This window comes from Prosopis cineraria, unplaced genomic scaffold (genome assembly GCF_029017545.1).
Source record: "Prosopis cineraria cultivar Desert tree isolate PC_DT_omini unplaced genomic scaffold, ASM2901754v1 PC2198, whole genome shotgun sequence".
NCBI classification, from domain to species: domain Eukaryota; kingdom Viridiplantae; phylum Streptophyta; class Magnoliopsida; order Fabales; family Fabaceae; genus Prosopis; species Prosopis cineraria.
This window is the reverse complement of record NW_026557523.1, coordinates 1-12,266: the sequence shown is the minus strand read 5'-3', so window position 1 is coordinate 12,266 and position 12,266 is coordinate 1. Positions and strand designations below refer to the sequence as shown.

The 12,266-nt window shown below is 32.6% G+C and overlaps 1 non-coding gene across 1 annotated transcript; it reads left to right on the top strand.

Annotated features, from left to right (window-relative positions):
* Positions 1-12,184: 12,184 nt before the first annotated feature.
* LOC129301552 (small nucleolar RNA snoR113) lies at positions 12,185-12,266 on the top strand (the record flags this gene model as incomplete). The annotated part of the gene is made up of 1 exon (XR_008591039.1): positions 12,185-12,266. It is a non-coding gene; the product is annotated as a small nucleolar RNA snoR113 (small nucleolar RNA).

The following is a 12,266-nucleotide window of genomic DNA, read 5'->3' as shown; positions in this document are numbered from 1 at the left end:
ATGAAAAGTGCATTTCTCAATGGTATATCTTTAAAGAACTGTATGTTGAATATCTACTTGGTTTTAAAGATCCTCATAAGCCTAATGGTGTGTACAAGCTCAAGAAAACACTCTACAAAATAAAGCAAGCACCTATAGCATGTTATGAAAGATTGAGCTTTTTTCTCATAGAAAAAGGTTTCAATCGAGGTAAAGTAGATACCACCTTATTCATAAAAAGAAAGAAAAATCATGTACTTATAGTTGAAATTTATGTTGATGACATTATCTCTGGTACTACTGATGAATCTCTGTGTAAGGATTTTTCTAAGTCAATGCAGGGAGAATTTGAAATGTCTAATGATGGGAGAACTGATTTTTTTCTTGATCTACAAATCAAGCAAAGAAATGATGAAATCTTTATCTGTCAGACCAAGTATCACTAAGAAATGATTAGAAAATTTAGAATGAATCAATCTAATGGAATTGATAGACCTATAAGCTTATCAATTAAGATGAATGAAGATCCCAAAAGAGTTGATTATGATTGCAAGTTTTATAGAGGAATGATTGGATCACTCCTCTACCTTACAAGAAGTTGTCCTAACATATCATTTAATGTGGGTCTATGTGTAAGATTTCAAGTAGTACTTAAGGAGTCACATGTTGTAGCAGTAAAAAGGATATTCAGATATCTTAGGGATCTAGTACCTTGGAATTATGGTATCCTAAAGGAGAAAAGGAATATTTGATTGCATATTCAAAAGCTGACTTTGGTGGATGCAAGACTAAGAAAAAAGAGTACAAATGGAACGTGTCACTTTTTTTGTGAATCACTTGTGTCATAGGCAAGTAAGAAGCAAAATACAATTTCACTATCCTCAATTAAGTCAAAATATATTATTGTTGGACTTAGTTGCACTTAGATTTTATGGATGAAACAGCAACTTGAATCAAACTCAAAGAGGTTCTAATCAAATGTGACGATACAAGTATAATATGTTTGACCAAGAATCCTGTGCATCATTCACGAACTAAACATATTGATATTCATCATTATTTTATTAGAGACCATGTTCAAAAGAAATATTTTACAGTTGAATTCATACCAATTGATCTTTAACTAGCTAATATTTTCACCAAACCTCTTGATGCAGATCAATTCATGTTCATTAGAAGAGAATTGGGTTTATTAAATTCAAATGAAGTGTAAGATCTCTCAATCTTTTATTTTTGATTTCTTTACTATCAATAAACTGACTTAAGCTTTGGAGTATATTGAGTTTATTTTTGCAGGAGCTCAGCCATTTAAAGCGAAAATTAAAGAAGTACCTACCGGTATGTCTAATACCTACCAGTAGTAATAGGCCATTTGGGTAGAAGAAGCACCTACTAATATAAATAAAGAAGTTATAGAAAAGAAATCTACTGGTATATCGAACATCTATTGATATGATAAGTATGCATGATGAAATCTAAGCCATTCATTTCATTTAAATTTCTAACTGTAACTTAATCCTATCAATATGAAGGTAACATTTCTATATGATTCTTTCCAATTTAAATAATGTTGTTGCTTGATTCTACTTGAATCTTGAAACCCCACCGATGACTTCTCAAATCTTATTCTTTCTAATAGCCTTCCATAAGCAATTACCTACAAATTCCTCTTGATTTCACCTTCCCCTCACCTAAAGGCTTGATTACTTGCCTTTTCATTTGATTCAATTGTGATTACTGTCCTCAAACTTTATCATGTGCATATGGAAAAAGCAAAGATCACAGAAAAATATCTCTCTACATATGGGATTTCTATGGAAGATTTTAAGTAAATGAGAGATCTAGTCATCAAATGAAAACACTCTGCTCATTCATCCTTGGCTCAAAGCAATTATCAAGAACTTTTAGGCAAGGCTGAGCAGTTTGTGAGTACTTAAAAAAAGAAAGAATCATTAGGAAAAAAGAAGATAATAAGCATAAAGGAAGATACTAAAGCTAAGAAATCTCCTTTCAAATTATCTCAAGGTAACTCTCAGAACACAAATCCTCTTAGTAAGATTCATCTCGACTCTAATTATGAGAAAACACCTGATGATGCACCCTCTCAAATTAGAAGTTCTAATACTGTTAATTCGGGAGAAGCAAGTATTCAAAGTAAGAGAAAAGGGAAGAAAGTTTGAGAAGCCTCTAGGAATTTTGAAGAGTATTGTTGCAATGATTTGTCAAAAGGGAGAATATAGAGTTTTTAGGAAATAGTCTATAATGAAAAGCTAGGGGCATATTGATGGGTCAATATAGATGAATTAGTTCAGAATAGATATAACGTTAAAGGAGTTTTGATTCCTTATAAGAAATTCATCACCATCAATCTACCCTATAGTGAAGAAGTGATTAAGGCTTTTTATGGCTCAATGAAAGTCTTAAACAAGGGAAAGACATTAAGGGTCACTGTGAGAGGAAAGTCATTTGACATTACAAAGGAGTATCTGATTGAGCTATTGGGCCTACCTTCAAATGGTTCAATGGCAAAAATAAGTGATTTTTCATTTAAGAAAGTCGACATGTTCGAAACAATGGTGCCTAATTAGAGCCTTTCAGATAAAACTATCATTAATGGCACTAGTCTCACAACCAAATAATCATTCTTTGAAAAGATGGACACCCGAACCTAAAATGGTCTGTTTTCGAACACACTTAAGGGTGTCCAATTCACAACACCAAATGCCATTAGCATTGGGATCATTTTGACCATCTCAAATGGATCACAGACAACATATATGGCTAATCATATCACACAAATAACCAATTGTTGCTCACCGCAAGTGCACAGGTCATAGCAAGTAATATAATGAAAGTAAAGTATCATTTCCTCAAGGATTTATTTAAAAACAATGATTAAACAAAATACTAAGTGAGTTCAATCAAGTTGAGCCAAACATAATTACGTGAACATGATTTTGCAAACTAAATTAACATTAGAAAATAAAGAAAACAAATTGATTCACAAACTTCAAGCATAAATTTGAACCTAGCTAAGATTATTTATCTCCTTTGTATCTCATAATACCAAAATCACCTCCTCTTCTAAATTCTTTTAATAAAAATAAGTGCTAACCTAGGGTTTTAAAAATACTTGGACAAGCTCTCTCAAGTCATGAGCAAGTGTTTAGTTAAATTAATTGCCTAATTTCTTATTACAATTAATAAAACTCAATTTTTAACTCTAAACCTAATGTGGCTATGCAAGGCTAGCAAGTATATCTTTATCTTACTAGCAAAAACCATTCATTCAACATAAAAATATCAAGTTCTTGCACTATTTTACCTAAGTTCTACACTCAACTTAGCCCTCTTATGCATCAATCAAATGAACCCAACATCTAAATGGTGGCCAATCACTTAAAAGTATTAAGAAAAGAGTAAAATAAACATATATATATATATATATATATATCATTAATCACAAAAGAGAGGTGGAACATAGTGTTAATACATACAAGGGTTTCAAATAACCCTAGAATAAAGTGTTTAGCTACTCATAATCATCCAAAAGTTACAAATACACAAAATATTTGAACCCATATTAGAATATAAGAGAGAAAAGGGAAGAGGAACATGAAAACTAAAGAAAAAGAGCTTCAAATGTCTTCAAAACTCCATTCTCTTAAACCCAACTCTTCCAATGTCCAAACTTTAGCAACAAAGCTCCAAATGGTTGCTTAAAGTTTGAAGAATGCGTTTTGGATTGAGCTCTCAGCATATATGTAATGATCCTAAATTCTAAATAAAAAAATTAAAATTATCCTAGTGAATATTTATTTAAATAAATTTTTTATAATAAGTAGGGATTGGTAATTTGGAAGAATTTATGTTGGAAATGTTTTTGAGGATCTAAAGTTCAAAATTTTATTTTCTTTTCTCAAAAAAAGTTTAGTTTTCAAATTTTAGGAAAATCTTGTATCCTTTCTTGTAATTTCTTTGTGCCTTTTCTTGTGATTTTTGCATGTTCTTTTTTGTAATTTTCCTAATTCTTTCATTGAATCAGATTTGTTTCTTTTGTGCGAAGAAACAAAGTATCTCACTTCCTTCTTTTCATCGCCAATATATACTCTTCTAGACACTTATAGTCGGTTCATCTCTAGCTCTCCTTAACGTCTGCAGCTCGCTGTCATAAGGTGTCGATTTTTGCTGCTGTTGTGTTGTCCACTGTCATCATTTTCATATGCATTCGCTAGCCACTAGGAGTCGATTCATTGATTCTCCTTCTCTGATATCATGCCATTTTGTTCAACGAGGTGCTGTCTTCGAGTTGCTACTCTCACTGCCCCTTCTCCCTCTCTTCAGTTTTCGTTCAGCTGTCACAATGGAGAGGTTATATGTCTTCCTCCTTTTCTGCTTTATTTTGTGACAACGAGGAGGTGTATTATCAGTGGTCAACTTCCTTTCTCTTTTTTTCCATTCCTATCATTAGGTTCAGTATGTGTGTGTGCTAGCTAATGTTTTTAGTATTGGCTGAAACTATAGTCCTTCCTTCTCTTTTGTGTGTTTGACAGATTGGAACCCTTATAATTTGTTCTTCTTTGATGCTGTTCTGTGGTCGATTCTTGAGTCTTGTGAGGTGAAATGCTGTTTTCTTTCCTTCCTTTTCAGATTTTATAGCATCACTGAATCCTTTCCTCCTTCCTTTGGTTAATTGATATCGTCCCTACTCTTTGTTTTTGATATGGACTGAGGTTGCTTGGTTAAAACTATTTAGTTGTGTTGAATTGGGAAATAAGCGATAGAAATAGAAGTCTGGAAGTAACTGGAATTTCTTGATCATTTATTTCATAATTTTGTAAATGATAAATGCATACTTACAAGGTATTTGTAAAATTTTAGAAGAGGAGAAATTGACAAACTATGACTTGTTAAGCTTCCATGTAGTAGCTTAAAGGGGTATATACAAGTTTTGGTTTAAGTTGTTAATTAAAACTTATATACCAAAGGGGTGAAGAGAATTAGTAGGATATTAGTTTCCTTTTTTTCAGTTTAGAGAAAGCTTAATAATGATTGATATGATTTATAATAATTCATGGAAGTATGAGTCAGAAAAGAGCATGAGGACATATATATATATATATATATTAAGAATTATCAAACGATTGGATTAATTCGAGTATACTTGCAGTATAATTGAATATGGTCTTGTTAGTGTTGATCAACTTAAATAGTGACACCCATTAAGTATTTGGAAATTTTTTTTAATGACTTAAATTTTGACTTATTTGTCAGGATATTAAGGGCATCATTAGAATAGAGGTCAAGGTTAAGAGAAGTAAGTTTTAGAATCTTTGAGAAACACTCAGGTGAGTGAGTAGCATTCCAAATGAATTTCAAGAAATTCTTAATAAAAAAAATCTTTACTTAGATTTTTGTATTAATTCTTTATTGCTTATGTAAATATTCTTATCAATTCTATTTTTATATATAATTGCTTTAGTAATGACGGTATCTTGATTTTTCTAATGATTTATGCTATTGACAAATAATAATTGAAGTACATATACAACAAATGGTATGACTTTTCTAAAACAGCTATTTTTTTTTAACTTTATGTTTGATACGCAAACTTTTAGTACAGTAATTCGTGCATGGAGGAAAGGACAAGGAATATGGGAATGGAAAATGACAACCAAATCCTACATTTTAAAAGTGAAAACTTTGAAATTGTTTTCAAATCTCTATGCACGCTTGAGTTTAATTAGGGGAACTGAGTTCAGAACGATGGATGCTAACGACAGTCCTATTAGCCCTTGGCATGCCTTGGTTCACCTAGCTAGCAAAGTGCTGATAGGAGGTGCTAGCCCCATGCGAAGGCTAATGCACGTGGATCGGAGGGATGATATTCGTGAGCGTAGTACTCATACTTGTTTTCATGGGCTTCATGCCTGCGCTTGTTTCGTGGCTTTTGCCACATTTGTTTTGTGGTTTCTAGCCATACTTGATTGGTTATTTACCCTCCTGGACTGTATGTCCATGCTTGTTAATCATTCTGATAAGGCCCTCCTAGAATTAAATTGAAATTTATTATTTTTTATATTAGTCTTTTGAAAGGACCTATCTAATTGTCTAGTATTTGAGCTGATTACATTCTATGAGTTGTACAATTTTTAACAAATCTATACCATTTTATTTGAATTGTTTAATTTCAGAATTTTATTGTTGAACAAGAATTGCTCTTAATCTTTAGTTCAAGTATATGTTTCAATACTGGACGACAATGTTTTTAGACTAAATCTATTTATCCTATCTTTATAGATTTTATGTGTAATTTTTAATGGAACGCTACTCACCAGAAATTTCTTTGTTCTCAGATATAGTAGCTGACCCTGCATCCCCAGCTGACCACTAAGAGTCTTTCTTACTTTTTGCAAAGAGGAAGCACAGGGTGATTATCCTTTTGATGAAACCTTGTAATGTATTTTGTAAATTATAAATTGTTGCTCCGCGTATATCATAGTTAGGTCTTGGTTTTGTTTAGTTATTATGTGAATTGTTGGGATGCTGGTTTGGTCAACAGGTTCTGTTGTGTTGTAAAAATTTCGAGAGGCCCAAGTTACAGGGGAGACTCTGCCGAAATTTCTACAAATATACTTAAAATTTTATGAATTTTTATTATATATATAACTTACGTATATCAATATTTTAATAAAATTTTTGGTTATTAAGGCTTATGGAATATGAATTCTTCTCATATTCTATGCCGATCATACCCTTGGCATCGGGGGTGTGACAATATATATGTCATACCTAATCAATTTTAAATAAATAAAACGTAGCTTTTTTCTAACAGCGATAAAAGTCGCGACTTTTGGATGACTTTAATAGTTTTAAATTAGTTTTACAATTAACAAAATTTATCCTTTTTACACTTATTTTTTCATTCAAAAGCCTTCCAAAAGTATCAACAAAAGTCCAAAAATGCTTCTAATCAAGTCTTGAACTAAAATAACACGAAATTAGGACAAAATATCAAATCAAAGCTAAGAATACAAATTCAAAATAAAATGTACATTTTCCCAATTTAGTCAATAAAAATATATACAATTGAGCCAAAATATATTAGAATTTAAGGAAGATGTAATGAAATAACATGAAATTTTAGAGATTAACACCAATCATACTCAAAATGACAACCAAACCCTTAATTTCAAACAATACATAAGGGTGTGTCAAATTTAACTAAAATAGAGTTTTGGTCAATTCAACATATTAACCATTACAAATATATCACTTGTACTAGTATCTTAGCCAAGCACACTTATTTAATCATAGTCACTACAAGCTTAGGCAAAGATATGCACACATCCCATAAATTCTCATATAAGTGATAACAAACAATATAATGCTCCTAAGTTGGTATACAACATGACATATTCATTACAAACCTAAAATAGGAAAGAGAAGAGCTATACACACAATGCTCTTCACTCTTTAGTTGTTCCCCCCCTTGCCTCTACCGAAGCTCTCTCCTATAAAATATAACTATGGGATGAGATAAACATATCAGTAATAGAAAAATTTACTATTATTAATTAACATGCACAACCAAAAGCAAGTAAAGTCATTATACTTCAAAAATACTCTTTTTATCATATACAACATATCCTTTCCATAAACAGAAGTTATTTACCACTAGCATGATCAATCTACCATCTGAGCCTCCATGTCACCCCAACTGAAACTATAGGCTCTTGGACCAAGTACACCCTTACAATGGTCCGAGCTCACCTTCAGTTGTAGCATTACATGGCCAAAGATGTCCTATTCCATTTTTGAGCTATGGTCTCACCTATCATACATAAATTGAGGTATTGTTACTCCAACACCGCATCACTAATCTTAAGGAGTGTTACTCTCCAACGTCGTATCCTGTATGCATACTAAGGAAATAATCTCTAACATCATGCCTCACTAGACACTAAGGAGATACATGCAATATGGACTTTCACTACTCCTTCTTATGGGTAAACTCCTACCTCTTAACATGATGATGCTCGCACATCTCATACCAAACTTGTGTACATATCCAATTCTGACTACAATTATATAAAACTTTTACAAAACTTCACCATTTTGAAATCATTTCACATGCACAAAAATCATATTTTGTAATATGCAATGTTATCAAATCACCAGTAGTAAACATATATATCTACTCACAAACAATTAAGAAATATAATCAAATAGTGTAAATTATTTCGTTACCTCAACCCTTTGTCACAAAAGGGTTACTGTGTGGCTCAACGTTAGCTCGATATGTTTTTATACGTGTGATAAGGCTCTCAAGTAACACTCAATCTACACAATTGAGCAATGATTATCAATTATCACTTCGACTAATCCTCAAAATCACTAGATTCCAAGTATCCAAACTCTCAAATTCCTTATTTAACAACACCAACCCTTTCAAAACACTCTAACAATCTTATTAAGCATCTAAACATACCAAAATTATCAACTCACTATCCACATTGTCCTAAAACCCTCAAATTATACCTAAGGTTTGTCCAAACCCTTAACAAAAATTATAAATCCAACTAAACCCATAAACTTAAGGTTATAGGTTTGATTTAACTTCCCAAGACTTTATCTAAGTCAATGGGTTCGGTTTAAATTCAAGAAAACTGAAGTTTTCTTTTGTTATCATATTAATTATATGTTCCCTATGGTAATTGTATCCTTAGATAAACCATAGTAATTGTCTTAAATGTCCCTTGCCGGTCATTTATGAGGGATCATAGATGAAACAATATTAGTATGACTTTAATTAATTATAGAGATATAAATCAAAGTTGTAGGTACTTGAAAGGTTACAAAATGCTGGACCAACTTGTTATGAGAAAGATGCATGGTACAAGTCATAAGTTTATCTTATATGTAACCATGTCACTAAGCTCTTTGACTTGATATCATGATGGATTCCTATATGATGATCATTGAACTTTAACCTAGTCAAAAGTCACATTTTATTGGGTAATTATAAAGGCTATGATTGCGTTTAGTGATATTTATGTAGAGGAATATGAGTGGTCAAGATGGAATTTATTCCTCACATTAATTGAGAGATATTATTGGGCCCCTCGATGAGTAAGCTTGAGAAAATATATGGCCATACTACAATGAAAAGAGTTTTTCCATTGCTATAGTCAGTCCACTCAGAGATTGAGAAAATAACAATTAGGTAAAGGAGAATTACAATTCTATGTCTCACACTTAACTGAAATATCATGTGACAAAAGGGATGTGCTACGGTTATATGATAGGTTATATCAAATAATCAATCCTTATATGAATTGAGTAGTCGTAATGCATTGCTAGAGGCCATTTGTGAATTGTGGACTAGTAACGCTATTGGCCTATTGCTAATTTCATATGGGCCTATAAGATCGCACACAAAAATAGCCTAACTTGAGCTATAATATCCAAGTTTATTGAATTTGGAATATGTCTAGATTCAATGAATATAATACTTTATCTGAGGTGAATGAATTATGTGTGTGTGAATATTCAATGATAAATATTTGTATGTGTGTGTGTGTATATATATATGTATATGAAATATAAAATTCAATATATATATATATTAGTGTATATATAATATAATATATTTAAATTTAATTTTATTAGCTACAAAAACCCTAATCTATATAATATAAAGAAGTGGACAAGTTTTTGAAGTGTGAGTCACTTAACGACAAAATTCTGAGAGCCACGAAAATACCCTAGATAATAAAAGGAGCGTCTGATTGACGGACGGACGAACATTAGATACAAATAGTGTTGGCACGCTATTCTTGTTAGAAAACTTTTCATGTAGATATCGGTAAAGGGAACGAATTTATATTGTTATTTCTTGAGATCCAAATATTTGAAGAAAACATGTGAGAAATTTGAAAATAAAAGGTAACTCTTTTATTTATCTTGACTTAAACAAGTTTGATCGGTTTGCAATTGTGATTGGGGTTTTAAATTTTAATTTTTCGCTGCACCTCCCAATCTAACACTAAAGACTTTATAGCATCAAACTTAACCATGGCGACGATGGCAAAAGCAGTGGCTTAGATGTTACGTGAGGAGCACATGGTAAGTTGGGAGGAGGATGACGACAATCTATTTAAGGAAAGTTAAGAACGATATATTTGCCTTTGATGGACAAAGTGGCAACATTGTGGGCTTGAGCAGTCATTTTTGGGGGATGAAAATGCCGAGCTAGATGTGAGGCTCGCGAATCTTAGACACCCATTTTTATAGCTTTGCATTTAGACTCTGATAATGTGGGATCTTGTTAGTAAAGAGGAGGAGGACGGAGAAGAAAAGGATGATGATGAAGAAGGAAGGGCAAAAATGCTCTATTTTTAAAACTTTTAGGGCAAATAAGCTCTAAACATGAAAGTTTAGCATATTCAATGCCTTTGGAGAAAAAGTTTTAGGTCAAATATATCATTTAACTCTTGATCAAATTTTAATTTAATATTTAATATTTTTTATATTTAATAGTAGAGCAAAAATATTTTTTTTTTTAATTTAAGACAAAAATACTCTGAAAAAAATTTAAGGTGTTAGGTGACTTAGAAAAAGAATTTTAGGCAAATTGCCGTTTAACCCAAAAAAATATTAATTACAAATTAGAGATGAGTTTTAAAACGTTGCACTGATTTATCCATCCCGCCCTAATTTCTCTCCACTCCTGTATGGAAATGCTCTGATTCTCTTACCTTCAGCCTCCAAGTCGCCGTTCTTCCGCTTGATCTGTGACGCACAACGCCACAACGACGCCGTCGACCAATCACCGTCGTCGTCTCCATCTTCACGCCGTTCGCTATGTCTCTTCCCCTGTTTCGTCAGTTTGTCTCTCGTTCAAGTAGTTTGTCGCTCTGCTCCTCCCTGGTACAGTGGTACTCATTGCTTGCTTGCTTAGGTGTTCTCGAGTGTACTTCTACTTCTTCGCTTAAACTCTATGCGTACCCAAAGGTGGAGACAGACGAAATATAGGGACAAGTTTTGTTTATACTTTATATCCTAACCGAAGCCCATTCTGCCAGTCCCATATGACTAGGTTTTTATTTTTTTATTTTTTCTGGCTTTATTGTGCTTCACTGTTAAAAATAGTGGATCACTGTATTATTTTGAGTATGGATGACTGTATTTTGAGTTTATGGATGAGTATCTTCTGAGTAGGGATGATTATATTCATCCTGGATGACTATTATTTTTATGTTTCCATGCGGAATCCCTGGATTTAGTATTTGAAGTTGGTTTGAGTCTATAGATGACTGTATTTTGGTTATATATTTTTCGCTTCCAGGTCTGATTTATAGTTATAATTTTTGCTTCATTTTGTTACTTTTTTTATTTTTATTTTTTGCTTCCAAGGTTTGATTTATGGTTACAATCTTTTTTCCTTCCAGGTTTAGATTTTTGCATTGTTTTTAAGATTATTGTTTGCCTTTTCATTTCAATTTTCCAATTCTCTTCCAGGTCCAGTCACAGGTATAGTACATACATACAGCCTAAATTGGTCCGTTCCCTTCCATTTAGATGATTTTGGTCCAATGGTTTTAGGGCTCAAAGCTTTAAACTTCTTAAAAAAAAAAAATTCAGAGTCTGGACATACTTATCAACTCAACCTTAAAAATCTCAGGCAATCCTTGGACATGGTAGTGCATCGGCTTAACAAACATGTACCGTTCATTTCAAGGGTTGGGCTTTGGGTTTATTCTCTTATTTGTTCAAAATTTATGTTTGCTTATACCTTAATTTTTTTCCCTTGACACGACTTGCATATTTATTTATTTTTTAGTGAGGGCCAAGGGCTGCTTTTTGCAGCAGCCAGGCAGAGGTGAGAGCTCAGAGAATTACAGAGAGTGATGGAAGCTGCAGACCGCTACAAGTTTCTTCCCATACAAGTTGCTGTGAAATGTATCAATCAAACAGTGAACATAACAGGCATTATAGCTGAGTTTAGCTTGCCAAAGCGAAGTAGGGGCACTGGTAAACTTTCCATTTGAAGGACCTTGCTGCTTGAACGTTGCATATGATGTTACAAATTGCAATTTTGTATCCCCAATGGAGCAAGGACCATTCATATTTCACATTTTTCTTTTTAATTGTTGAAATTTACAAAGTGTTTGGAGGGGGTTTGGTTGGTTTAGACTTAGACTGGCAATGATGAATCAAAGGCCGGACTTATGGCTGCCATTTAGCTTACTGGTAGTAGATTGATGAATTTTTTTGTTAAGGTG